We start from the raw sequence: 24,001 nt of genomic DNA, 5'->3' as shown, positions 1-24,001 counted from the left end.
CCTAGAACAGGTGGTGGGTTTCGGCCGAGATCAGTTGGTGGGTTTCGGCCGAGATCGGGTGGTGGGTTTAGGCCTAGAACAGGTGGTGGGTTTAGGCCTAGAACAGGTCGTGGGTTTAGGCATAGAACAGGGATGGGTTAAGGCCTAGAACAGGGATGGGTAAATGCCTAGAACAGGGATGGGTTTAGGTCTAGAAAAAGGGTTTAGGCCTAGAACAGGTGGTGGGTTTAGGCCGAGAACAGGTGGTGGGGTTAGGTCATGAAAAGGGGTGGGTTTACGTCTAGAACAGGGGTGGGTTAAGGCCTAGAACAGGGTTGGGTTACGGCCTAGAACAGGGGTGGGTTTAGGTCTAGAACAGGTGGTGGGTTTAGGCCTTGAACAGGTGGTGGGTTTAGGCCTAGAACAGATGGTGGGTTTAGGCCTAGAACAGGGATGGGTTAATGCCTAGAACAGGGATGGGTTAAGGCCTAGAACAGGAATGGGTCTAGGTCTAGAAAAAGGCTTTAGGACAAGAACAGGGGTAGGTTTAGGTGTAGAACAGGGCTGGGTTTAAGTGTAGAACAGAGGTGGGTTCAGGCCTAGAACAGTGGTGGGTTTAGGCCTAGAACAGTGGTGGGTTTAGGCCTAGAACAGGTGGTGGGTTTAGGCCGAGAACAGGTGGTGGGTTTAGGTCTAGAACAGGGGTGGGTTTACGTCTAGAACAGGGGTGGGTTTACGTCTAGAACAGGGATGGGATTGGGCCTGGAACAGGTGGTGGGTTTAGGCCTGAAACAAGTGGTGGGTTTAGGTCTAGAACAGGTGGTGGTTTTCGGCCGAGATCAGTTGGTGGGTTTCGGCCGAGATCGGGTGGTGGGTTTAGGCCTAGAACAGGTGGTGGGTTTAGGCCTAGAACAGGGGTGGGTTTAAGTGTAGAACAGGGATGGGTTAAGGCCTAGAACAGGGATGGGTTTAGGTCTAGAAAAAGGGTTTAGGCCTAGAACAGGGGTGGGTTTAGGTGTAGAACAGGGGTAGGTTTAAGTGTAGAACAGGGGTGGGTTTAGGCCTAGAACAGTGGTGGGTTTAGGCCGAGAACAGGTGGTGGGTTTAGGCCTAGAACAAGGATGGGTTAAGGCCTAGAACAGGGATGGGTTTAGGTCTAGAAAAAGGGTTTAGGAAAAGAACAGGGGTGGGTTTAGGTGTAGAACAGCGGTGGGTTTAAGTGTAGAACAGAGGTGGGTTCAGGCCTAGAACAGTGTTGGGTTTAAGCCTAGAACAGTGGTGGGTTTAGGCCTAGAACAGGTGGTGGGTTTAGGTCTAGAACAGGGGTGGGTTTACGTCTAGAACAGGGATGGGAATGGGCCTGGAACAGGTGGTGGGTTTAGGCCTTGAACAGGTGGTGGGTTTAGGCCTAGAACAGATGGTGGGTTTAGGCCTAGAACAGGGATGGGTTAATGCCTAGAACAGGGATGGGTTAAGGCCTAGAACAGGGATGGGTTTAGGTCTAGAAAAAGGCTTTAGGACAAGAACAGGGGTAGGTTTAGGTGTAGAACAGGGAGGGTTTAAGTGTAGAACAGAGGTGGGTTCAGGCCTAGAACAGTATTGGGTTTAGGCCTGGAACAGTGGTGGGTTTAGGCCTAGAAAAGGTGGTGGGTTTAGGCCGAGAACAGGTGGTGGGTTTAGGTCTAGAACAGAGGTGGGTTTACGTCTAGAACAGGGATGGGATTGTGCCTGGAACAGGTGGTGGGTTTAGTTCTAGAACAGGGGTGGGTTTACGTCTAGAACAGGGATGGGATTGGGCCTGGAACAGGTGGTGGGTTTAGGCCTGAAACAAGTGGTGGGTTTAGGTCTAGAACAGGTGGTGGGTTTAGGCCTAGAACAGGTGGTGGGTTTCGGCCGAGATCAGTTGGTGGGTTTCGGCCGAGATCGGGTGGTGGGTTTAGGCCTAGAACAGGTGGTGGGTTTAGGCCTAGAACAGGGGTGGGTTTACGTGTAGAACAGGGATGGGATTGGGCCTGGAACAGGTGGTGGGTTTAGGTCTAGAACAGGGGTGGGTTTACGTCTAGAACAGGGATGGGATTGGGCCTGGAACAGGTGGTGGGTTTAGGCCTGAAACAGGTGGTGGGTTTAGGCCTAGAACAGGTGGTGGGTTTAGGCCTAGAACAGGTGGTGGGTTTCGGCCGAGATCAGTTGGTGGGTTTCGGCCGAGATCGGGTGGTGGGTTTAGGCCTAGAACAGGTGGTGGGTTTAGGCCTAGAACAGGTGGTGGGTTTGGGCATAGAACAGGGATGGATTAAGGCCTAGAACAGGGATGGGTTTAGGTCTAGAAAAAGGATTTAGGCCTAGAACAGGGGTGGGATTAGGTGTAGAACAGGGGTAGGTTTAAGAGTAGAACAGGTGGTGGGTTTAGGCCAAGAACAGGCGGAGGGTTTCAGCCGAGATCAGTTGGTGGGTTTCGGTCAAGATCAGGTGGTGGGTTTAGGCCGAGAACAGGTGGTGGGTTTAGGCCGAGAACAGGTGATGGGTCTAGGCCGAGAACAGGTGGTGGGTTTAGGCCAAGAACAGGTGGTGGGTTTAGGCCTAGAACAGGTGGTGGGTTTTGGTCTAGAACAGGGGTGGGTTTACGTCTAGAACAGGGATGGGATTAGGCCTGGAACAGGTTGTGGGTTTAGGCCTGAAACAGGTACTGGGTTTAGGTCTAGAACAGGTGGTGTGTTTAGGCCTTGAACAGGTGGTGGGTTTAGGCCTAGAACAGGGGTGGGTTTAGGCCTAAAACAGGGGTGGGTTAAGGCCTAGAACAGGGATGGGATAAGGCCTAAAACAGGGACGGGTTTAGGTCTAGAAAAAGGGTTTAGGCCTAGAACAGGGGTGGGTTTAGGTGTAGAACAGGTGGTGGGTTTAGTTCTAGAACAGGTGGTGGGTTCAGGCCAAGAACAGGTGGTGGGTTTCGGCCGAGATCAGTTGGTGGGTTTCGGCCGAGATCGGTTGGTGGGTTTAGGCCTAGAACAGGTGGTGGGTTTAGGCCTAGAACAGGTCGTGGGTTTAGGCTTAGAACAGGGATGGGTTAAGGCCTAGAACAGGGATGGGTAAATGCCTAGAACAGGGATGGGTTTAGGTCTAGAAAAAGGGTTTAGGCCTAGAACAGGTGGTGGGTTTAGGCCGAGAACAGGTGGTGGGTTTAGGTCATGAAAAGGGGTGGGTTTACGTCTAGAACAGGGGTGGGTTAAGGCCTAGAACAGGGTTGGGTTACGGCCTAGAACAGGGGTGGGTTTAGGTCTAGAACAGGTGGTGGGTTTAGGCCTTGAACAGGTGGTGGGTTTAGGCCTAGAACAGATGGTGGGTTTAGGCCTAGAACAGGGATGGGTTAATGCCTAGAACAGGGATGGGTTAAGGCCTAGAACAGGGATGGGTTTAGGTCTAGAAAAAGGCTTTAGGACAAGAACAGGGGTAGGTTTAGGTGTAGAACAGGGCTGGGTTTAAGTGTAGAACAGAGATGGGTTCAGGCCTAGAACAGTGGTGGGTTTAGGCCTAGAACAGTGGTGGGTTTAGGCCTAGAACAGGTTGTGGGTTTAGGCCGAGAACAGGTGGTGGGTTTAGGTCTAGAACAGGGGTGGGTTTACGTCTAGAACAGGGGTGGGTTTACGTCTAGAACAGGGATGGGATTGGGCCTGGAACCGGTGGTGGGTTTAGGCCTGAAACAAGTGGTGGGTTTAGGTCTAGAACAGGTGGTGGGTTTCGGCCGAGATCAGTTGGTGGGTTTCGGCCGAGATCGGGTGGTGGGTTTAGGCCTAGAACAGGTGGTGGGTTTAGGCCTAGAACAGGGGTGGGTTTACGTGTAGAACAGGGATGGGTTAAGGCCTAGAACAGGGATGGGTTAATGCCTAGAACAGGGATGGGTTTAGGTCTAGAAAAAGGGTTTAGGCCTAGAACAAGGGTGGGTTTAGGTGTAGAACAGCGGTAGGTTTAAGTGTAGAACAGGGGTGGGTTTAGGCCTAGAACAGTGGTGGGTTTAGGCCGAGAACAGGTGGTGGGTTTAGGCCTAGAACAGGGATGGGTTAAGGCCTAGAACAGGGATGGGTTTAGGTCTAGAAAAAGGGTTTAGGAAAAGAACAGGGGTGGGTTTAGGTGTAGAACAGGGGTGGGTTTAAGTGTAGAACAGAGGTGGGTTCAGGCCTAGAACAGTGGTGGGTTTAAGCCTAGAACAGTGGTGGGTTTAGGCCTAGAACAGGTGGTGGGTTTAGGTCTAGAAAAGGGGTGGGTTTACGTCTAGAACAGGGATGGGAATGGGCCTGGAACAGGTGGTGGGTTTAGGCCAAGAACAGGTGGTGGGTTTCAGCCGAGATCAGTTGGTGGGTTTCGGTCAAGATCAGGTGGTGGGTTTAGGCCGAGAACAGGTGGTGGGTTTAGGCCGAAAACAGGTGATGGGTCTAGGCCGAGAACAGGTGGTGGGTTTAGGCCAAGAACAGGTGGTGGGTTTAGGCCTAGAACAGGTGATGGGTTTAGGTCTAGAACAGGGGTGGGTTTACGTCTAGAACAGGGATGGGATTAGGCCTGGAACAGGTTGTGGGTTTAGGTCTGAAACAGGTAGTGGGTTTAGGTCTAGAACAGGTGGTGTGTTTAGGCCAAGAACAGGTGGTGGGTTTAGGCCTAGAACAGGGGTGGGTTTAGGCCTAAATCAGGGGTGGGTTAAGGCCTAGAACAGGGATGGGTTAAGGCCTAGAACAGGGACGGGTTTAGGTCTAGAAAAAGGGTTTAGGCCTAGAACAGGGGTGGGTTTAGGTCTAGAACAGGTGGTGGGTTTAGTTCTAGAACAGGTGGTCTGTTTAGGCCAAGAACAGGTGGTGGGTTTCGGCCGAGATCAGTTGGTGGGTTTCGGCCGAGATCGGGTGGTGGGTTTAGGCCTAGAACAGGTGGTGGGTTTAGGCCTAGAACAGGTGGTGGGTTTAGGCATAGAACAGGGATGGGTTTACGTCTAGAACAGGGATAGGTTAATGCCTAGAACAGGGATGGGTTTAGGTCTAGAAAAAGGGTTTAGGCCTAGAACAGGTGGTGGGTTTAGGCCGAGAACAGGTGGTGGGTTTAGGTCATGAAAAGGGGTGGGTTTACGTCTAGAACAGGGGTGGGTTAAGGCCTAGAACAGGGTTGGGTTACGGCCTAGAAAAGGGGTGGGTTTAGGTCTAGAACAGGTGGTGGGTTTAGGCCTTGAACAGGTGGTGGGTTTAGGCCTAGAACAGATGGTGGGTTTAGGCCTAGAACAGGGATGGGTTAATGCCTAGAACAGGGATGGGTTAAGGCCTAGAACAGGGATGGGTTTAGGTTTAGAAAAAGGCTTTAGGACAAGAACAGGGGTAGGTTTAGGTGTAGAACAGGGCTGGGTTTAAGTGTAGAACAGAGGTGGGTTCAGGCCTAGAACAGTGGTGGGTTTAGGCCTAGAACAGTGGTGGGTTTAGGCCTAGAACAGGTGGTGGGTTTAGGCCGAGAACAGGTGGTGGGTTTAGGTCTAGAACAGGGGTGGGTTTACGTCTAGAACAGGGATGGGATTGGGCCTGGAACAGGTGGTGGGTTTAGGTCTAGAACAGGTGGTGGGTTTACGGCTAGAACAGGGATGTGATTGGGCCTGGAACAGGTGGTGGGTTTAGGCCTGAAACAGGTGGTGGGTTTAGGTCTAGAACAGGTTGGTGGGTTTAGGCCTAGAACAGGTGGTGGGTTTCGGCCGAGATCAGTTGGTGGGTTTCGGCCGAGATCGGGTGGTGGGTTAAGGCCTAGAACAGTGATGGGTTAAGGCCTAGAACAGGGATGGGTTAATGCCTAGAACAGGGATGGGTTTAGGTCTAGAAAAAGGGTTTAGGCCTAGAACAGGGGTGGGTTTAGGTGTAGAACAGGGGTAGGTTTAAGTGTAGAACAGGGGTGGGTTTAGGTCTAGAACAGTGGTGGGTTTAGGCCGAGAACAGGTGGTGGGTTTAGACCTAGAACAGGTGGTGGGTATAGGCATAGAACAGGGATGGGTTAAGGCCTAGAACAGGGATGGGTTACGGCCTAGAACAGGGATGGGTTTAGGTATAGAAAAAGGGTTTAGGACAAGAACAGGGGTGGGTTTAGGTGTAGAACAGGGGTGGGTTTAAGTGTAGAACAGAGGTGGGTTCAGGCCTAGAACAGTGGTGGGTTTAGGCCTAGAACAGTGGTGGGTTTAGGCCTTGAACAGGGGTGGGTTTAGGCCGAGAACAGGTGGTGGGTGTAGGTCTAGAACAGGGGTGGGTTTACGTCTAGAACAAGGATGGGATTGGGCCTGGAACAGGTGGTGGGTTTAGGCCTGAAACAGGTGGTGGGTTTAGGCCAAGAACAGGTGGTGGGTGTCGGCCGAGATCAGGTGGTGGGTTTCGGCCGAGATTGGGTGATGGGTTTAGGCCTAGAACAGTTGGTGGGTTTAGGCCTAGAACAGGTGGTGGGTTTAGGCATAGAACAGGGATGGGTTAAGGCCTAGAACAGGGATGGGTTAATGCCTAGAACATGGATGGGTTTAGGTCTAGAAAAAGGGTTTAGGCCTAGAACAGGGGTGGGTTTAGGTTTAGAACAGGGGTGGGTTTAGGTCTAGAACAGGGATAGGTTTAAGTGTAGAACAGAGGTGGGTTTAGGCCTAGAACAGTGGTGGGTTTAGGCCGAGAACAGGTGGTGGGTTTAGGTCATGAAAAGGGGTGGGTTTACGTCTAGAACAGGGGTGGGTTAAGGCCTAGAACAGGGATGGGTTAAGGCCTAGAACAGGGGTGGGTTTAGGTGTAGAACAGGTGGTGGGTTTAGGCCTTGAACAGGTGGTGGGTTTAGGCCTAGAACAGATGGTGGGTTTAGGCCTAGAACAGGGATGGGTTAAGGCCTAGAACAGGGATGGGTTAAGGCCTAGCACAGGGATGGGTTTAGGTCTAGAAAAAGGCTTTAGGACAAGAACAGGGGTAGGTTTAGGTGTAGAACAGGGCTGGGTTTAAGTGTAGAACAGAGGTGGTGGGTTTAGGCCTAGAACAGTGGTGGGTTTAGGCCTAGAACAGGTGGTGGGTTTAGGCCGAGAACAGGTTGTGGGTTTAGGTCTAGAACAGGGATGGGTTTACGTCTAGAACAGGGATGGGATTGGGCCTGGAACAGGTGGTGGGTTTAGGTCTAGAACAGGGGTGGGTTTACGTCTAGAACAGGGATGGGATTGGGCCTGGAACAGGTGGTGGGTTTAGGCCTGAAACAGGTGGTGGGTTTAGGTCTAGAACAGGTGGTGGGTTTAGGTCTAGAACAGGGATGGGTTTAGGTCTAGAAAAAGGATTTAGGCCTAGAACAGGGGTGGGTTTAGGTGTATAACAGGGGTGGGTTTAGGTCTAGAAAAAGGATTTAGGCCTAGAACAGGGGTGGGTTTAGGTGTAGAACAGGGGTAGGTTTAAGTGTAGAACAGAGGTGGGTTTAGGCCTAGAACAGGTGGTGGGTTTAGGCCTAGAACAGGTGGTGGGTATAGGCATAGAACAGGGATGGGTTTACGTCTAGAACAGGGATGGGATTGGGCCTGGAACAGGTGGTGGGTTTAGGTCTAGAACAGGGGTGGGTTTACGTCTAGAACAGGGATGGGATTGGGCCTGGAACAGGTGGTGGGTTTAGGCCTGAAACAGGTGGTGGGTTTAGGTCTAGAACAGGTGGTGGGTTTAGGTCTAGAACAGGTGGTGGGTTTCGGCCGAGATCGGGTGGTGGGTTAAGGCCTAGAACAGGGATGGGTTAAGGCCTAGAACAGGGATGGGTTTAGGTCTAGAAAAAGGATTTAGGCCTAGAACAGGGGTGGGTTTAGGTGTATAACAGGGGTGGGTTTAGGTCTAGAAAAAGGATTTAGGCCTAGAACAGGGGTGGGTTTAGGTGTAGAACAGGGGTAGGTTTAAGTGTAGAACAGAGGTGGGTTTAGGCCTAGAACAGGTGGTGGGTTTAGGCCTAGAACAGGTGGTGGGTATAGGCATAGAACAGGGATGGGTTAAGGCCTAGAACAGGGATGGGTTAAGGCCTAGAAAAGGGATGGGTTTAGGTCTAGAAAAAGGGTTTAGGACAAGAACAGGGGTGGGTTTAGGTGTAGAACAGGGGTGGGTTTGAGTGTAGAACAGGGATTGGTTTAGGTGTAGAACAGGGGTGGGTTTAGGTCATGAAAAGGGGTGGGTTTACGTCTAGAACAGGGATGGGTTAAGGCCTAGAACAGGGATGGGTTAAGGCCTAGAACAGGGATGGGTTTAGGTCTAGAAAAAGGGTTTAGGAAAAGAACAGGGGTGGGTTTAGGTGTAGAACAGGGGTGGGTTTAAGTGTAGAACAGAGGTGGGTTAAGGCCTAGAACAGTGGTGGGTTTAAGCCTAGAACAGTGGTGGGTTTAGGCCTAGAACAGGTGGTGGGTTTAGGTCTAGAACAGGGGTGGGTTTACGTCTAGAACAGGGATGGGAATGGGCCTGGAACAGGTGGTGGGTTTAGGTATAGAACAGGGGTGGGTTTACGTCTAGAACAGGGATGGGATTGGGCCTGGAACAGGTGGTGGGTTTAGGCCTGAAACAGGTGGTGGGTTTAGGCCAAGAACAGGTGGTGGGTTTCTGCCGAGATCAGTTGGTGGGTTTAGGCCGAGATCGGGTGGTGGGTTTAGGCCTAGAACAGGTGGTGGGTTTAGGCCTAGAACAGGTGGTGGGTTTCGGCCGAGATCAGTTGGTGGGTTTCGGCCGAGATCGGGTGGTGGGTTTAGGCCTAGAACAGGTGGTGGGTTTAGGCCTAGAACAGGTGGTGGGTTTAGGCATAGAACAGGGATGGATTAAGGCCTAGAACAGGGATGGGTTTAGGTCTAGAAAAAGGATTTAGGCCTAGAACAGGGGTGGGATTAGGTGTAGAACAGGGGTGGGTTTAGGTATAGAACAGGTGGTGGGTTTAGGCCAAGAACAGGTGGTGGGTTTCAGCCGAGATCAGTTGGTGGGTTTCGGTCAAGATCAGGTGGTGGGTTTAGGCCGAGAACAGGTGGTGGGTTTAGGCCGAGAACAGGTGATGGGTTTAGGCCAAGAACAGGTGGTGGGTTTAGGCCTAGAACAGGTGGTGGGTTTAGGTCTAGAACAGGGGTGGGTTTACGTCTAGAACAGGGATGGGATTAGGCCTGGAACAGGTTGTGGGTTTAGGCCTGAAACAGGTAGTGGGTTTAGGTCTAGAACAGGTGGTGTGTTTAGGCCAAGAACAGGTGGTGGGTTTAGGCCTAGAACAGGGGTGGGTTTAGGCCTAAAACAGGGGTGGGTTAAGGCCTAGAACAGGGATGGGTTAAGGCCTAGAACAGGGACGGGTTTAGGTCTAGAAAAAGGGTTTAGGCCTAGAACAGGGGTGGGTTTAGGTGTAGAACAGGTGGTGGTTTTAGTTCTAGAACAGGTGGTGGGTTTAGGCCAAGAGCAGGTGGTGGGTTTCGGCCGAGATCAGTTGGTGGGTTTCGGCCGAGATCGGGTGGTGGGTTTAGGCCTAAAACAGGGGTGGGTTAAGGCCAAGAAAGGGAATGGGTATAGGCCTAGAACAGGGATGGGTTAAGGCCTAGAACAGGGAGGGGTGAAGGTCTAGAACAGGGCTGGGTTTAGGTCTAGAACAGGTGGTGGGTTTAGGCCTAGAACAGGTGTGGGTTTAGGCCGAAAACAGGGGTGGGTTAAGGCCGAGAACAGGGGCGGGTACAGGCCGAGAACAGGGGTTGGTTTTGGCCTAAAACAGGGGTGGGTTTCGGCCGAGATCAGGTGGTGGGTTTCGGCCGAGAGCAGGTGGTGGGTTTAGGCCTAGAACAGGTGGTGGGTTTAGGCCGAGAACAGGTGATGGGTTTAGGCAGAGAACAGGGGTGGGTTAAGGCCTAGAACAGGGATGGGTTTCGGCCGAGATCAGGCGGTGGGTTTCGGCCGAGAACAGGTGGTGGATTTAGGCTGAGAACAGGTGGTGGGTTTAGGCCAAGAACAGGGGTGTGTTTAGGCCGAAAACAGGGGTGGGTTAAGGCCTAGAACAGGGATGGGTTTAGGTCTAGAAAAGGGGCTTAGGCCGAGAACAGGGGTGGGTTTTGGTCTAGAACAGGGATGGGATTGGGCCTGGAACAGGTGGTGGGTTTAGGCCTGAAACAGGTGGTGGGTTTAGGCCTAGAACAGGTGGTGGGTTTAGGCCTAGAACAGGTGGTGGGTTTCGGCCGAGATCAGTTGGTGGGTTTCGGCCGAGATCGGGTGGTGGGTTTAGGCCTAGAACAGGTGGTGGGTTTAGGCCTAGAACAGGTGGTGGGTTTGGGCATAGAACAGGGATGGATTAAGGCCTAGAACAGGGATGGGTTTAGGTCTAGAAAAAGGATTTAGGCCTAGAACATGGGTGGGATTAGGTGTAGAACAGGGGTGGGTTTAGGTATAGAACAGGTGGTGGGTTTAGGCCAAGAACAGGTGGTGGGTTTAGGCCGAGAACAGGTGGTGGGTTTAGGCCGAGAACAGGTGATGGGTCTAGGCCGAGAACAGGTGGTGGGTTTAGGCCAAGAACAGGTGGTGGGTTTAGGCCTAGAACAGGTGGTGGGTTTAGGCCGAGAACAGGTGATTGGTCTAGGCCGAGAACAGGTGGTGGGTTTAGGCCAAGAACAGGTGGTGGGTTTAGGCCTAGAACAGGTGGTGGGTTTAGGTCTAGAACAGGGGTGGGTTTACGTCTAGAACAGGGATGGGATTAGGCCTGGAACAGGTTGTGGGTTTAGGCCTGAAACAGGTAGTGGGTTTAGGTCTAGAACAGGTGGTGTGTTTAGGCCAAGAACAGGTGGTGGGTTTAGGCCTAGAACAGGGGTGGGTTTAGGCCTAAAACAGGGGTGGGTTAAGGCCTAGAACAGGGATGGGTTAAGGCCTAGAACAGGGACGGGTTTAGGTCTAGAAAAAGGGTTTAGGCCTAGAAAAGGTGGTGGGTTTAGGCCGAGAACAGGTGGTGGGTTTAGGTCATGAAAAGGGGTGGGTTTACGTCTAGAACAGGGGTGGGTTAAGGCCTAGAACAGGGTTGGGTTACGGCCTAGAACAGGGGTGGGTTTAGGTCTAGAACAGGTGGTGGGTTTAGGCCTTGAACAGGTGGTGGGTTTAGGCCAAGAACAGATGGTGGGTTTAGGCCTAGAACAGGGATGGGTTAAGGCCTAGAACAGGGATGGGTTTAGGCCTAAAACAGGGGTGGGTTAAGGCCTAGAACAGGGATGGTTTAAGGCCTAGAACAGGGACGGGTTTAGGTCTAGAAAAAGGGTTTAGGCCTAGAACAGGTGGTGGGTTTAGGCCGAGAACAGGTGGTGGGTTTAGGTCATGAAAAGGGGTGGCTTTACGTCTAGAACAGGGGTGGGTTAAGGCCTAGAACAGGGTTGGGTTACGGCCTAGAACAGGGGTGGGTTTAGGTCTAGAACAGGTGGTGGGTTTAGGCCTTGAACAGGTGGTGGGTTTAGGTCTAGAACAGGGGTGGGTTTACGTCTAGAACAGGGATGGGAATGGGCCTGGAACAGGTGGTGGGTTTAGGTATAGAACAGGGGTGGGTTTACGTCTAGAACAGGGATGGGATTGGGCCTGGAACAGGTGGTGGGTTTAGGCCTGAAACAGGTGGTGGGTTTAGGCCAAGAACAGGTGGTGGGTTTCTGCCGAGATCAGTTGGTGGGTTTCGGCCGAGATCGGGTGGTGGGTTTAGGCCTAGAACAGGTGGTGGGTTTAGGCCTAGAACAGGTGGTGGGTTTCGGCCGAGATCAGTTGGTGGGTTTCGGCCGAGATCGGGTGGTGGGTTTAGGCCTAGAACAGGTGGTGGGTTTAGGCCTAGAACAGGTGGTGGGTTTAGGCATAGAACAGGGATGGATTAAGGCCTAGAACAGGGATGGGTTTAGGTCTAGAAAAAGGATTTAGGCCTAGAACAGGGGTGGGATTAGGTGTAGAACAGGGGTGGGTTTAGGTATAGAACAGGTGGTGGGTTTAGGCCTAGAACAGGTGGTGGGTTTCGGCCGAGATCAGTTGGTGGGTTTCGGCCGAGATCGGGTGGTGGGTTTAGGCCTAGAACAGGTGGTGGGTTTAGGCCTAGAACAGGTGGTGGGTTTAGGCATAGAACAGGGATGGATTAAGGCCTAGAACAGGGATGGGTTTAGGTCTAGAAAAAGGATTTAGGCCTAGAACAGGGGTGGGATTAGGTGTAGAACAGGGGTGGGTTTAGGTATAGAACAGGTGGTGGGTTTAGGCCAAGAACAGGTGGTGGGTTTCAGCCGAGATCAGTTGGTGGGTTTCGGTCAAGATCAGGTGGTGGGTTTAGGCCGAGAACAGGTGGTGGGTTTAGGCCGAGAACAGGTGATGGGTTTAGGCCAAGAACAGGTGGTGGGTTTAGGCCTAGAACAGGTGGTGGGTTTAGGTCTAGAACAGGGGTGGGTTTACGTCTAGAACAGGGATGGGATTAGGCCTGGAACAGGTTGTGGGTTTAGGCCTGAAACAGGTAGTGGGTTTAGGTCTAGAACAGGTGGTGTGTTTAGGCCAAGAACAGGTGGTGGGTTTAGGCCTAGAACAGGGGTGGGTTTAGGCCTAAAACAGGGCTGGGTTAAGGCCTAGAACAGGGATGGGTTAAGGCCTAGAACAGGGACGGGTTTAGGTCTAGAAAAAGGGTTTAGGCCTAGAACAGGGGTGGGTTTAGGTGTAGAACAGGTGGTGGGTTTAGTTCTAGAACAGGTGGTGGGTTTAGGCAAAGAGCAGGTGGTGGGTTTCGGCCGAGATCAGTTGGTGGGTTTCGGCCGAGATCGGGTGGTGGGTTTAGGCCTAAAACAGGGGTGGGTTAAGGCCAAGAAAGGGAATGGGTATAGGCCTAGAACAGGGATGGGTTAAGGCCTAGAACAGGGAGGGGTGAAGGTCTAGAACAGGGCTGGGTTTAGGTCTAGAACAGGTGGTGGGTTTAGGCCTAGAACAGGTGGTGGGTTTAGGCCGAAAACAGGGGTGGGTTAAGGCCGAGAACAGGGGCGGGTACAGGCCGAGAACAGGGGTTGGTTTAGGCCTAAAACAGGGGTGGGTTTCGGCCGAAATCAGGTGGTGGGTTTCGGCCGAGAACAGGTGGTGGGTTTAGGCCTAGAACAGGTGGTGGGTTTAGGCCGAGAACAGGTGATGGGTTTAGGCAGAGAACAGGGGTAGGTTCAGGCCGAGAACAGGGGTGGGTTTAGGCCGAGAACAGGTGGTGGATTTAGGCTGAGAACAGGTGGTGGGTTTAGGCCGAGAACAGGTGGTGGGTTCAGACCGAGAACAGGGGTGGGTTTACGTCAAGAACAGGGGTGGGTTAAGGCCTAGAACAGGTGGTGGGTTTAGGCCAAGAACAGGGGTGTGTTTAGGCCGACAACAGGGGTGGGTTAAGGCCTAGAACAGGGATGGGTTTAGGTCTAGAAAAGGGGCTTAGGCCGAGAACAGGGGTGGGTTTTGGTCTAGAACAGGGATGGGATTGGGCCTGGAACAGGTGGTGGGTTTAGGCCTGAAACAGGTGGTGGGTTTAGGCCTAGAACAGGTGGTGGGTTTAGGCCTAGAACAGGTGGTGGGTTTCGGCCGAGATCAGTTGGTGGGTTTCGGCCGAGATCGGGTGGTGGGTTTAGGCCTAGAACAGGTGGTGGGTTTAGGCCTAGAACAGGTGGTGGGTTTGGGCATAGAACAGGGATGGATTAAGGCCTAGAACAGGGATGGGTTTAGGTCTAGAAAAAGGATTTAGGCCTAGAACATGGGTGGGATTAGGTGTAGAACAGGGGTGGGTTTAGGTATAGAACAGGTGGTGGGTTTAGGCCAAGAACAGGTGGTGGGTTTAGGCCGAGAACAGGTGGTGGGTTTAGGCCGAGAACAGGTGATGGGTCTAGGCCGAGAACAGGTGGTGGGTTTAGGCCAAGAACAGGTGGTGGGTTTAGGCCTAGAACAGGTGGTGGGTTTAGGCCGAGAACAGGTGATTGGTCTAGGCCGAGAACAGGTGGTGGGTTTAGGCCAAGAACAGGTGGTGGGTTTAGGCCTAGAACAGGTGGTGGGTTTAGGTCTAGAACAGGGGTGGGTTTACGTCTAGAACAGGGATGGGATTAGGCCTGGAACAGGTTGTGGGTTTAGGCCTGAAACAGGTAGTGGGTTTAGGTCTAGAACAGGTGGTGTGTTTAGGCCAAGAACAGGTGGTGGGTTTAGGCCTAGAACAGGGGTGGGTTTAGGCCTAAAACAGGGGTGGGTTAAGGCCTAGAACAGGGATGGGTTAAGGCCTAGAACAGGGACGGGTTTAGGTCTAGAAAAAGGGTTTAGGCCTAGAAAAGGTGGTGGGTTTAGGCCGAGAACAGGTGGTGGGTTTAGGTCATGAAAAGGGGTGGGTTTACGTCTAGAACAGGGGTGGGTTAAGGCCTAGAACAGGGTTGGGTTACGGCCTAGAACAGGGGTGGGTTTAGGTCTAGAACAGGTGGTGGGTTTAGGCCTTGAACAGGTGGTGGGTTTAGGCCAAGAACAGATGGTGGGTTTAGGCCTAGAACAGGGATGGGTTAAGGCCTAGAACAGGGATGGGTTTAGGCCTAAAACAGGGGTGGGTTAAGGCCTAGAACAGGGATGGTTTAAGGCCTAGAACAGGGACGGGTTTAGGTCTAGAAAAAGGGTTTAGGCCTAGAACAGGTGGTGGGTTTAGGCCGAGAACAGGTGGTGGGTTTAGGTCATGAAAAGGGGTGGGTTTACGTCTAGAACAGGGGTGGGTTAAGGCCTAGAACAGGGTTGGGTTACGGCCTAGAACAGGGGTGGGTTTAGGTCTAGAACAGGTGGTGGGTTTAGGCCTTGAACAGGTGGTGGGTTTAGGTCTAGAACAGGGGTGGGTTTACGTCTAGAACAGGGATGGGAATGGGCCTGGAACAGGTGGTGGGTTTAGGTATAGAACAGGGGTGGGTTTACGTCTAGAACAGGGATGGGATTGGGCCTGGAACAGGTGGTGGGTTTAGGCCTGAAACAGGTGGTGGGTTTAGGCCAAGAACAGGTGGTGGGTTTCTGCCGAGATCAGTTGGTGGGTTTCGGCCGAGATCTTGTGGTGGGTTTAGGCCTAGAACAGGTGGTGGGTTTAGGCCTAGAACAGGTGGTGGGTTTCGGCCGAGATCAGTTGGTGGGTTTCGGCCGAGATCGGGTGGTGGGTTTAGGCCTAGAACAGGTGGTGGGTTTAGGCCTAGAACAGGTGGTGGGTTTAGGCATAGAACAGGGATGGATTAAGGCCTAGAACAGGGATGGGTTTAGGTCTAGAAAAAGGATTTAGGCCTAGAACAGGGGTGGGATTAGGTGTAGAACAGGGGTGGGTTTAGGTATAGAACAGGTGGTGGGTTTAGGCCAAGAACAGGTGGTGGGTTTCAGCCGAGATCAGTTGGTGGGTTTCGGTCAAGATCAGTTGGTGGGTTTAGGCCGAGAACAGGTGGTGGGTTTAGGCCGAGAACAGGTGATGGGTTTAGGCCCAGAACAGGTGGTGGGTTTAGGCCTAGAACAGGTGGTGGGTTTAGGTCTAGAACAGGGGTGGGTTTACGTCTAGAACAGGGATGGGATTAGGCCTGGAACAGGTTGTGGGTTTAGGCCTGAAACAGGTAGTGGGTTTAGGTCTAGAACAGGTGGTGTGTTTAGGCCAAGAACAGGTGGTGGGTTTAGGCCTAGAACAGGGGTGGGTTTAGGCCTAAAACAGGGCTGGGTTAAGGCCTAGAACAGGGATGGGTTAAGGCCTAGAACAGAGACGGGTTTAGGTCTAGAAAAAGGGTTTAGGCCTAGAACAGTGGTGGGTTTAGGCCTAGAACAGGTGGTGGGTTTAGGCCGAGAACAGGTGGTGGGTTTAGGTCTAGAACAGGGATGGGATTGGGCCTGGAACAGGTGGTGGGATTGGGCCTGGAACAGGTGGTGGGTTTAGGTCTAGAACAGGGGTGGGTTTACGTCTAGAACAGGGATGGGATTGGGCCTGGAACAGGTGGTGGGTTTAGGCCTTGAACAGGTGGTGGGTTTAGGCCAAGAACAGATGGTGGGTTTAGGCCTAGAACAGGGATGGGTTAAGGCCTAGAACAGGGATGGGTTAAGGCCTAGAACAGGGATGGGTTTAGGTCTAGAAAAAGGCTTTAGGACAAGAACAGGGGTAGGTTTAGGTGTAGAACAGGGCTGGGTTTAAGTGTAGAACAGAGGTGGGTTCAGGCCTTGAACAGTGATGGGTTTAGGCCTAGAACAGTGGTGGGTTTAGGCCTAGAACAGGGGTGGGTTTAGGCCGAGAACAGGTGGTGGGTGTAGGTCTAGAACAGGGGTGGGTGTAGGTCTAGAACAGGGGTGGGTTTACGTCTAGAACAAGGATGGGATTGGGCCTGGAACAGGTGGTGGGTTTAGGCCTGAAACAGGTGGTGGGTTTAGGCCAAGAACAGGTGGTGGGTTTCGGCCGAGATCAGTTGGTGGGTTTCGGCCGAGATTGGGTGGTGGGTTTAGGCCCAGAACAGTTGGTGGGTTTAGGCCTAGAACAGGTGGTGGGTTTAGGCATAGAACAGGGATGGGTTAAGGCCTATAACAGGGATGGGTTAATGCCTAGAACATGGATGGGTTTAGGTCTAGAAAAAGGGTTTAGGCCTAGAACAGGGGTGGGTTTAGGTTTAGAACAGGGGTGGGTTTAGGTCTAGAACAGGGATAGGTTTAAGTGTAGAACAGAGGTGGGTTTAGGCCTAGAACAGTGGTGGGTTTAGGCCGAGAACAGGTGGTGGGTTTAGGTCATGAAAAGGGGTGGGTTTACGTCTAGAACAGGGGTGGGTTAAGGCCTAGAACAGGGATGGGTTAAGGCCTAGAACAGGGGTGGGTTTAGGTGTAGAACAGGTGGTGGGTTTAGGCCTTGAACAGGTGGTGGGTTTAGGCCTAGAACAGATGGTGGGTTTAGGCCTAGAACAGGGATGGGTTAAGGCCTAGAACAGGGATGGGTTAAGGCCTAGAACAGGGATGGGTTTAGGTCTAGAAAAAGGCTTTAGGACAAGAACAGGGGTAGGTTTAGGTGTAGAACAGGGCTGGGTTTAAGTGTAGAACAGAGGTGGGTTCAGGCCTAGAACAGTGGTGGGTTTAGGCCTAGAACAGGTGGTGGGTTTAGGCCTAGAACAGGGATGGGTTAAGGCCTAGAACAGGGATGGGTTTAGGTCTAGAAATAGGATTTAGGCCTAGAACAGGGGTGGGTTTAGGTGTATAACGGGGTGGGTTTAAGTCTAGAAAAAGGATTTAGGCCTAGAACAGGGGTGGGTTTAGGTCTAGAACAGGGGTGGGTTTAGGTGTAGAACAGGGGTAGGTTTAAGTGTACAACAGATGTGGGTTTAGGCCTAGAACAGTGGTGGGTTTAGGCCGAGAACAGGTGGTGGGTTTAGGTCATGAAAAGGGGTGGGTTTACGTCTACAACAGGGATGGGTTAAGGCCAAGAACAGGGGTGGGTTTACGTCTAGAACAGGGATGGGATTGGGCCTGGAACAGGTGGTGGGTTTAGGCCTGAAACAGGTGGTGGGTTTAGGCCTAGAACAGGGGTGGGTTTAGGTCTAGAACAGGGGTGGGTTTACATCTAGAACAGGGATGGGATTAGGCCTGGAACAGGTGGTGGGTTTTGGCCTGACACAGGTAGTGGGTTTAGGTCTAGAACAGGTGGTGGGTTTAGGCCAGGAACAGGTGGTGGGTTTCGGCCGAGAGGGTGGGTTTAGGTGTAGAACAGGGGTGGGTTTAGGTGTAGAACAGGGGTGGGTTTACATCTAGAACAGGGATGGGATTAGGCCTGGAACAGGTGGTGGGTTTCGGCCGAGAACAGGTGGTGGGTTCAGGCCGAGAACAGGTGGTGGGTTTCGGCCGAGATCAGGTGGTGGGTTTAGGCCGAGAACAGGTGGTGGGTTTAGGCCGAGAACAGGTGCTGGGTTTAGGCCGAGAACAGGTGGTGGGTCTAGGCTGAGAACAGGTGGTGGGTTTAGGCCAAGAACAGGTGGTGGGTTTAGGCCTAGAAAAGGTGGTGGGTTTAGGTCTAGAACAGGCGTGGGTTTACATCTACAACAGGCATAGGATTAGGCCTGGAACAGGTGGTGGGTTTAGGCCTGAAACAGGTAGTGGGTTTAGGTCATGAAAAGGGGTGGGTTTACGTCTAGACCAGGGGTGGGTTTAGGCCTAAAACAGGGCTGGGTTAAGGCCTAGAACAGGGATGGGTTAAGGCCTAGAACAGGGACGGGTTTAGGTCTAGAAAAAGGGTTTAGGCCTAGAACAGGGGTGGGTTTAGGTGTAGAACAGGTGGTGGGTTTAGTTCTAGAACAGGTGGTGGGTTTAGGCCAAGAGCAGGTGGTGGGTTTCGGCCGAGATCAGTTGGTGGGTTTCGGCCGAGATCGGGTGGTGGGTTTAGGCCTAAAACAGGGGTGGGTTAAGGCCAAGAAAGGGAATGGGTGTAGGCCTAGAACAGGGATGGGTTAAGGCCTAGAACAGGGAGGGGTGAAGGTCTAGAACAGGGGTGGGTTTAGGTCTAGAACAGGTGGTGGGTTTAGGCCTAGAACAGGTGGTGGGTTTAGGCCGAAAACAGGGGTGGGTTAAGGCCGAGAACAGGGGCGGGTACAGGCCGAGAACAGGGGTTGGTTTAGGCCTAAAACAGGGGTGGGTTTCGGCCGAGATCAGGTGGTGGGTTTCGGCCGAGAACAGGTGGTGGGTTTAGGCCTAGAACAGGTGGTGGGTTTAGGCCGAGAACAGGTGATGGGTTTAGGCAGAGAACAGGGGTAGGTTCAGGCCGAGAACAGGGGTGGGTTTAGGCCGAGAACAGGTGGTGGATTTAGGCTGAGAACAGGTGGTGGGTTTAGGCCGAGAACAGGTGGTGGGTTTAGACCGAGAACAGGGGTGGGTTTACGTCAAGAACAGGGGTGGGTTAAGGCCTAGAACAGGTGGTGGGTTTAGGCCAAGAACAGGGGTGTGTTTAGGCCGAAAACAGGGGTGGGTTAAGGCCTAGAACAGGGATGGGTTTAGGTCTAGAAAAGGGGCTTAGGCCGAGAACAGGGGTGGGTTTTGGTCTAGAACAGGGATGGGATTGGGCCTGGAAAAGGTGGTGGGTTTAGGCCTGAAACAGGTGGTGGGTTTAGGCCTAGAACAGGTGGTGGGTTTAGGCCTAGAACAGGTGGTGGGTTTCGGCCGAGATCAGTTGGTGGGTTTCGGCCGAGATCGGGTGGTGGGTTTAGGCCTAGAACAGGTGGTGGGTTTAGGCCTAGAATAGGTGGTGGGTTTGGACATAGAACAGGGATGGATTAAGGCCTAGAACAGGGATGGGTTTAGGTCTAGAAAAAGGATTTAGGCCTAGAACATGGGTGGGATTAGGTGTAGAACAGGGGTGGGTTTAGGTATAGAACAGGTGGTGGGTTTAGGCCAAGAACAGGTGGTGGGTTTAGGCCGAGAACAGGTGGTGGGTTTAGGCCGAGAACAGGTGATGGGTCTAGGCCGAGAACAGGTGGTGGGTTTAGGCCAAGAACAGGTGGTGGGTTTAGGCCTAGAACAGGTGGTGGGTTTAGGCCGAGAACAGGTGATTGGTCTAGGCCGAGAACAGGTGGTGGGTTTAGGCCAAGAACAGGTGGTGGGTTTAGGCCTAGAACAGGTGGTGGGTTTAGGTCTAGAACAGGGGTGGGTTTACGTCTAGAACAGGGATGGGATTAGGCCTGGAACAGGTTGTGGGTTTAGGCCTGAAACAGGTAGTGGGTTTAGGTCTAGAACAGGTGGTGTGTTTAGGCCAAGAACAGGTGGTGGGTTTAGGCCTAGAACAGGGGTGGGTTTAGGCCTAAAACAGGGGTGGGTTAAGGCCTAGAACAGGGATGGGTTAAGGCCTAGAACAGGGACGGGTTTAGGTCTAGAAAAAGGGTTCAGGCCTAGAAAAGGTGGTGGGTTTAGACCGAGAACAGGTGGTGGGTTTAGGTCATGAAAAGGGGTGGGTTTACGTCTAGAACAGGGGTGGGTTAAGGCCTAGAACAGGGTTGGGTTACGGCCTAGAACAGGGGTGGGTTTAGGTCTAGAACAGGTGGTGGGTTTAGGCCTTGAACAGGTGGTGGGTTTAGGCCAAGAACAGATGGTGGGTTTAGGCCTAGAACAGGGATGGGTTAAGGCCTAGAACAGGGATGGGTTTAGGCCTAAAACAGGGGTGGGTTAAGGCCTAGAACAGGGATGGTTTAAGGCCTAGAACAGGGACGGGTTTAAGTCTAGAAAAAGGGTTTAGGCCTAGAACAGGTGGTGGGTTTAGGCCGAGAACAGGTGGTGGGTTTAGGTCATGAAAAGGGGTGGGTTTACATCTAGAACAGGGGTGGGTTAAGGCCTAGAACAGGGTTGGGTTACGGCCTAGAACAGGGGTGGGTTTAGGTCTAGAACAGGTGGTGGGTTTAGGCCTTGAACAGGTGGTGGGTTTAGGCCAAGAACAGATGGTGGGTTTAGGCCTAGAACAGGGATGGGTTAAGGCCTAGAACAGGGATGGGTTAAGGCCTAGAACAGGGATGGGTTTAGGTCTAGAAAAAGGCTTTAGGACAAGAACAGGGGTATGTTTAGGTGTAGAACAGGGCTGGGTTTAAGTGTAGAACAGAGGTGGGTTCAGGCCTAGAACAGTGGTGGGTTTAGGCCTAGAACAGTGGTGGGTTTAGGCCTAGAACAGGTGGTGGGTTTAGGCCGAGAACAGGTGGTGGGTTTAGGTCTAGAACAGGGATGGGATTGGGCCTGGAACAGGTGGTGGGATTGGGCCTGGAACAGGTGGTGGGTTTAGGTCTAGAACAGGGGTGGGTTTACGTCTAGAACAGGGATGGGATTGGGCCTGGAACAGGTGGTGGGTTTAGGCCTTGAACAGGTGGTGGGTTTAGGCCAAGAACAGATGGTGGGTTTAGGCCTAGAACAGGGATGGGTTAAGGCCTAGAACAGGGATGGGTTAAGGCCTAGAACAGGGATGGGTTTAGGTCTAGAAAAAGGCTTTAGGACAAGAACAGGGGTAGGTTTAGGTGTAGAACAGGGCTGGGTTTAAGTGTAGAACAGAGGTGGGTTCAGGCCTAGAACAGTGGTGGGTTTAGGCCTAGAACAGTGGTGGGTTTAGGCCTAGAACAGGGGTGGGTTTAGGCCGAGAACAGGTGGTGGGTGTAGGTCTAGAACAGGGGTGGGTGTAGGTCTAGAACAGGGGTGGGTTTACGTCTAGAACAAGGATGGGATTGGGCCTGGAACAGGTGGTGGGTTTAGGCCTGAAACAGGTGGTGGGTTTAGGCCAAGAACAGGTGGTGGGTTTCGGCCGAGATCAGTTGGTGGGTTTCGGCCGAGATTGGGTGGTGGGTTTAGGCCTAGAACAGTTGGTGGGTTTAGGCCTAGAACAGGTGGTGGGTTTAGGCATAGAACAGGGATGGGTTAAGGCCTAGAACAGGGATGGGTTAATGCCTAGAACATGGATGGGTTTAGGTCTAGAAAAAGGGTTTAGGCCTAGAACAGGGGTGGGTTTAGGTTTAGAACAGGGGTGGGTTTAGGTCTAGAACAGGGATAGGTTTAAGTGTAGAACAGAGGTGGGTTTAGGCCTAGAACAGTGGTGGGTTTAGGCCGAGAACAGGTGGTGGGTTTAGGTCATGAAAAGGGGTGGGTTTACGTCTAGAACAGGGGTGGGTTAAGGCCTAGAACAGGGATGGGTTAAGGCCTAGAACAGGGGTGGGTTTAGGTGTAGAACAGGTGGTGGGTTTAGGCCTTGAACAGGTGGTGGGTTTAGGCCTAGAACAGATGGTGGGTTTAGGCCTAGAACAGGGATGGGTTAAGGCCTAGAACAGGGATGGGTTAAGGCCTAGAACAGGGATGGGTTTAGGTCTAGAAAAAGGCTTTAGGACAAGAACAGGGGTAGGTTTAGGTGTAGAACAGGGCTGGGTTTAAGTGTAGAACAGAGGTGGGTTCAGGCCTAGAACAGTGGTGGGTTTAGGCCTAGAACAGGTGGTGGGTTTAGGCCTAGAACAGGGATGGGTTAAGGCCTAGAACAGGGATGGGTTTAGGTCTAGAAATAGGATTTAGGCCTAGAACAGGGGTGGGTTTAGGTGTATAACGGGGTGGGTTTAAGTCTAGAAAAAGGATTTAGGCCTAGAACAGGGGTGGGTTTAGGTCTAGAACAGGGGTGGGTTTAGGTGTAGAACAGGGGTAGGTTTAAGTGTACAACAGATGTGGGTTTAGGCCTAGAACAGTGGAGGGTTTAGGCCGAGAACAGGTGGTGGGTTTAGGTCATGAAAAGGGGTGGGTTTACGTCTACAACAGGGATGGGTTAAGGCCAAGAACAGGGGTGGGTTTACGTCTAGAACAGGGATGGGATTGGGCCTGGAACAGGTGGTGGGTTTAGGCCTGAAACAGGTGGTGGGTTTAGGCCTAGAACAGGGGTGGGTTTAGGTCTAGAACAGGGGTGGGATTACATCTAGAACAGGGATGGGATTAGGCCTGGAACAGGTGGTGGGTTTTGGCCTGAAACAGGTAGTGGGTTTAGGTCTAGAACAGGTGGTGGGTGTAGGCCAGGAACAGGTGGTGGGTTTCGGCCGAGAACAGGGGTGGGTTTAGGTGTAGAACAGGGGTGGGTTTAGGTGTAGAACAGGGGTGGGTTTACATCTAGAACAGGGATGGGATTAGGCCTGGAACAGGTGGTGGGTTTCGGCCGAGAACAGGTGGTGGGTTCAGGCCGAGAACAGGTGGTGGGTTTCGGCCGAGATCAGGTGGTGGGTTTAGGCCGAGAACAGGTGGTGGGTTTAGGCCGAGAACAGGTGCTGGGTTTAGGCCGAGAACAGGTGGTGGGTCTAGGCTGAGAACAGGTGGTGGGTTTAGGCCAAGAACAGGTGGTGGGTTTAGGTCTAGAAAAGGTGGTGGGTTTAGGTCTAGAACAGGCGTGGGTTTACATCTACAACAGGCATAGGATTAGGCCTGGAACAGGTGGTGGGTTTAGGCCTAAAACAGGGGTGGGTTAAGGCCAAGAAAGGGAATGGGTGTAGGCCTAGAACAGGGATGGGTTAAGGCCTAGAACAGGGAGGGGTGAAGGTCTAGAACAGGGGTGGGTTTAGGTCTAGAACAGGTGGTGGGTTTAGGCCTAGAACAGGTGGTGGGTTTAGGCCGAAAACAGGGGTGGGTTAAGGCCGAGAACAGGGGCGGGTACAGGCCGAGAACAGGGGTTGGTTTAGGCCTAAAACAGGGGTGGGTTTCGGCCGAGATCAGGTGGTGGGTTTCGGCCGAGAACAGGTGGTGGGTTTAGGCCTAGAACAGGTGGTGGGTTTAGGCCGAGAACAGGTGATGGGTTTAGGCAGAGAACAGGGGTAGGTTCAGGCCGAGAACAGGGGTGGGTTTAGGCCGAGAACAGGTGGTGGATTTAGGCTGAGAACAGGTGGTGGGTTTAGGCCGAGAACAGGTGGTGGGTTTAGACCGAGAACAGGGGTGGGTTTACGTCAAGAACAGGGGTGGGTTAAGGCCTAGAACAGGTGGTGGGTTTAGGCCAAGAACAGGGGTGTGTTTAGGCCGAAAACAGGGGTGGGTTAAGGCCTAGAACAGGGATGGGTTTAGGTCTAGAAAAGGGGCTTAGGCCGAGAACAGGGGTGGGTTTTGGTCTAGAACAGGGATGGGATTGGGCCTGGAACAGGTGGTGGGTTTAGGCCTGAAACAGGTGGTGGGTTTAGGCCTAGAACAGGTGGTGGGTTTAGGCCTAGAACAGGTGGTGGGTTTCGGCCGAGATCAGTTGGTGGGTTTCGGCCGAGATCGGGTGGTGGGTTTAGGCCTAGAACAGGTGGTGGGTTTAGGCCTAGAATAGGTGGTGGGTTTGGACATAGAACAGGGATGGATTAAGGCCTAGAACAGGGATGGGTTTAGGTCTAGAAAAAGGATTTAGGCCTAGAACATGGGTGGGATTAGGTGTAGAACAGGGGTGGGTTTAGGTATAGAACAGGTGGTGGGTTTAGGCCAAGAACAGGTGGTGGGTTTAGGCCGAGAACAGGTGGTGGGTTTAGGCCGAGAACAGGTGATGGGTCTAGGCCGAGAACAGGTGGTGGGTTTAGGCCAAGAACAGGTGGTGGGTTTAGGCCTAGAACAGG

The sequence above is a fragment of the Telmatherina bonti genome (assembly GCF_933228915.1).
Source record: "Telmatherina bonti genome assembly, chromosome: 5".
NCBI lineage: Eukaryota > Metazoa > Chordata > Actinopteri > Atheriniformes > Telmatherinidae > Telmatherina > Telmatherina bonti.
The sequence above is the reverse complement of the archived record's forward strand: the minus strand, read 5'-3'. Positions refer to the sequence as shown.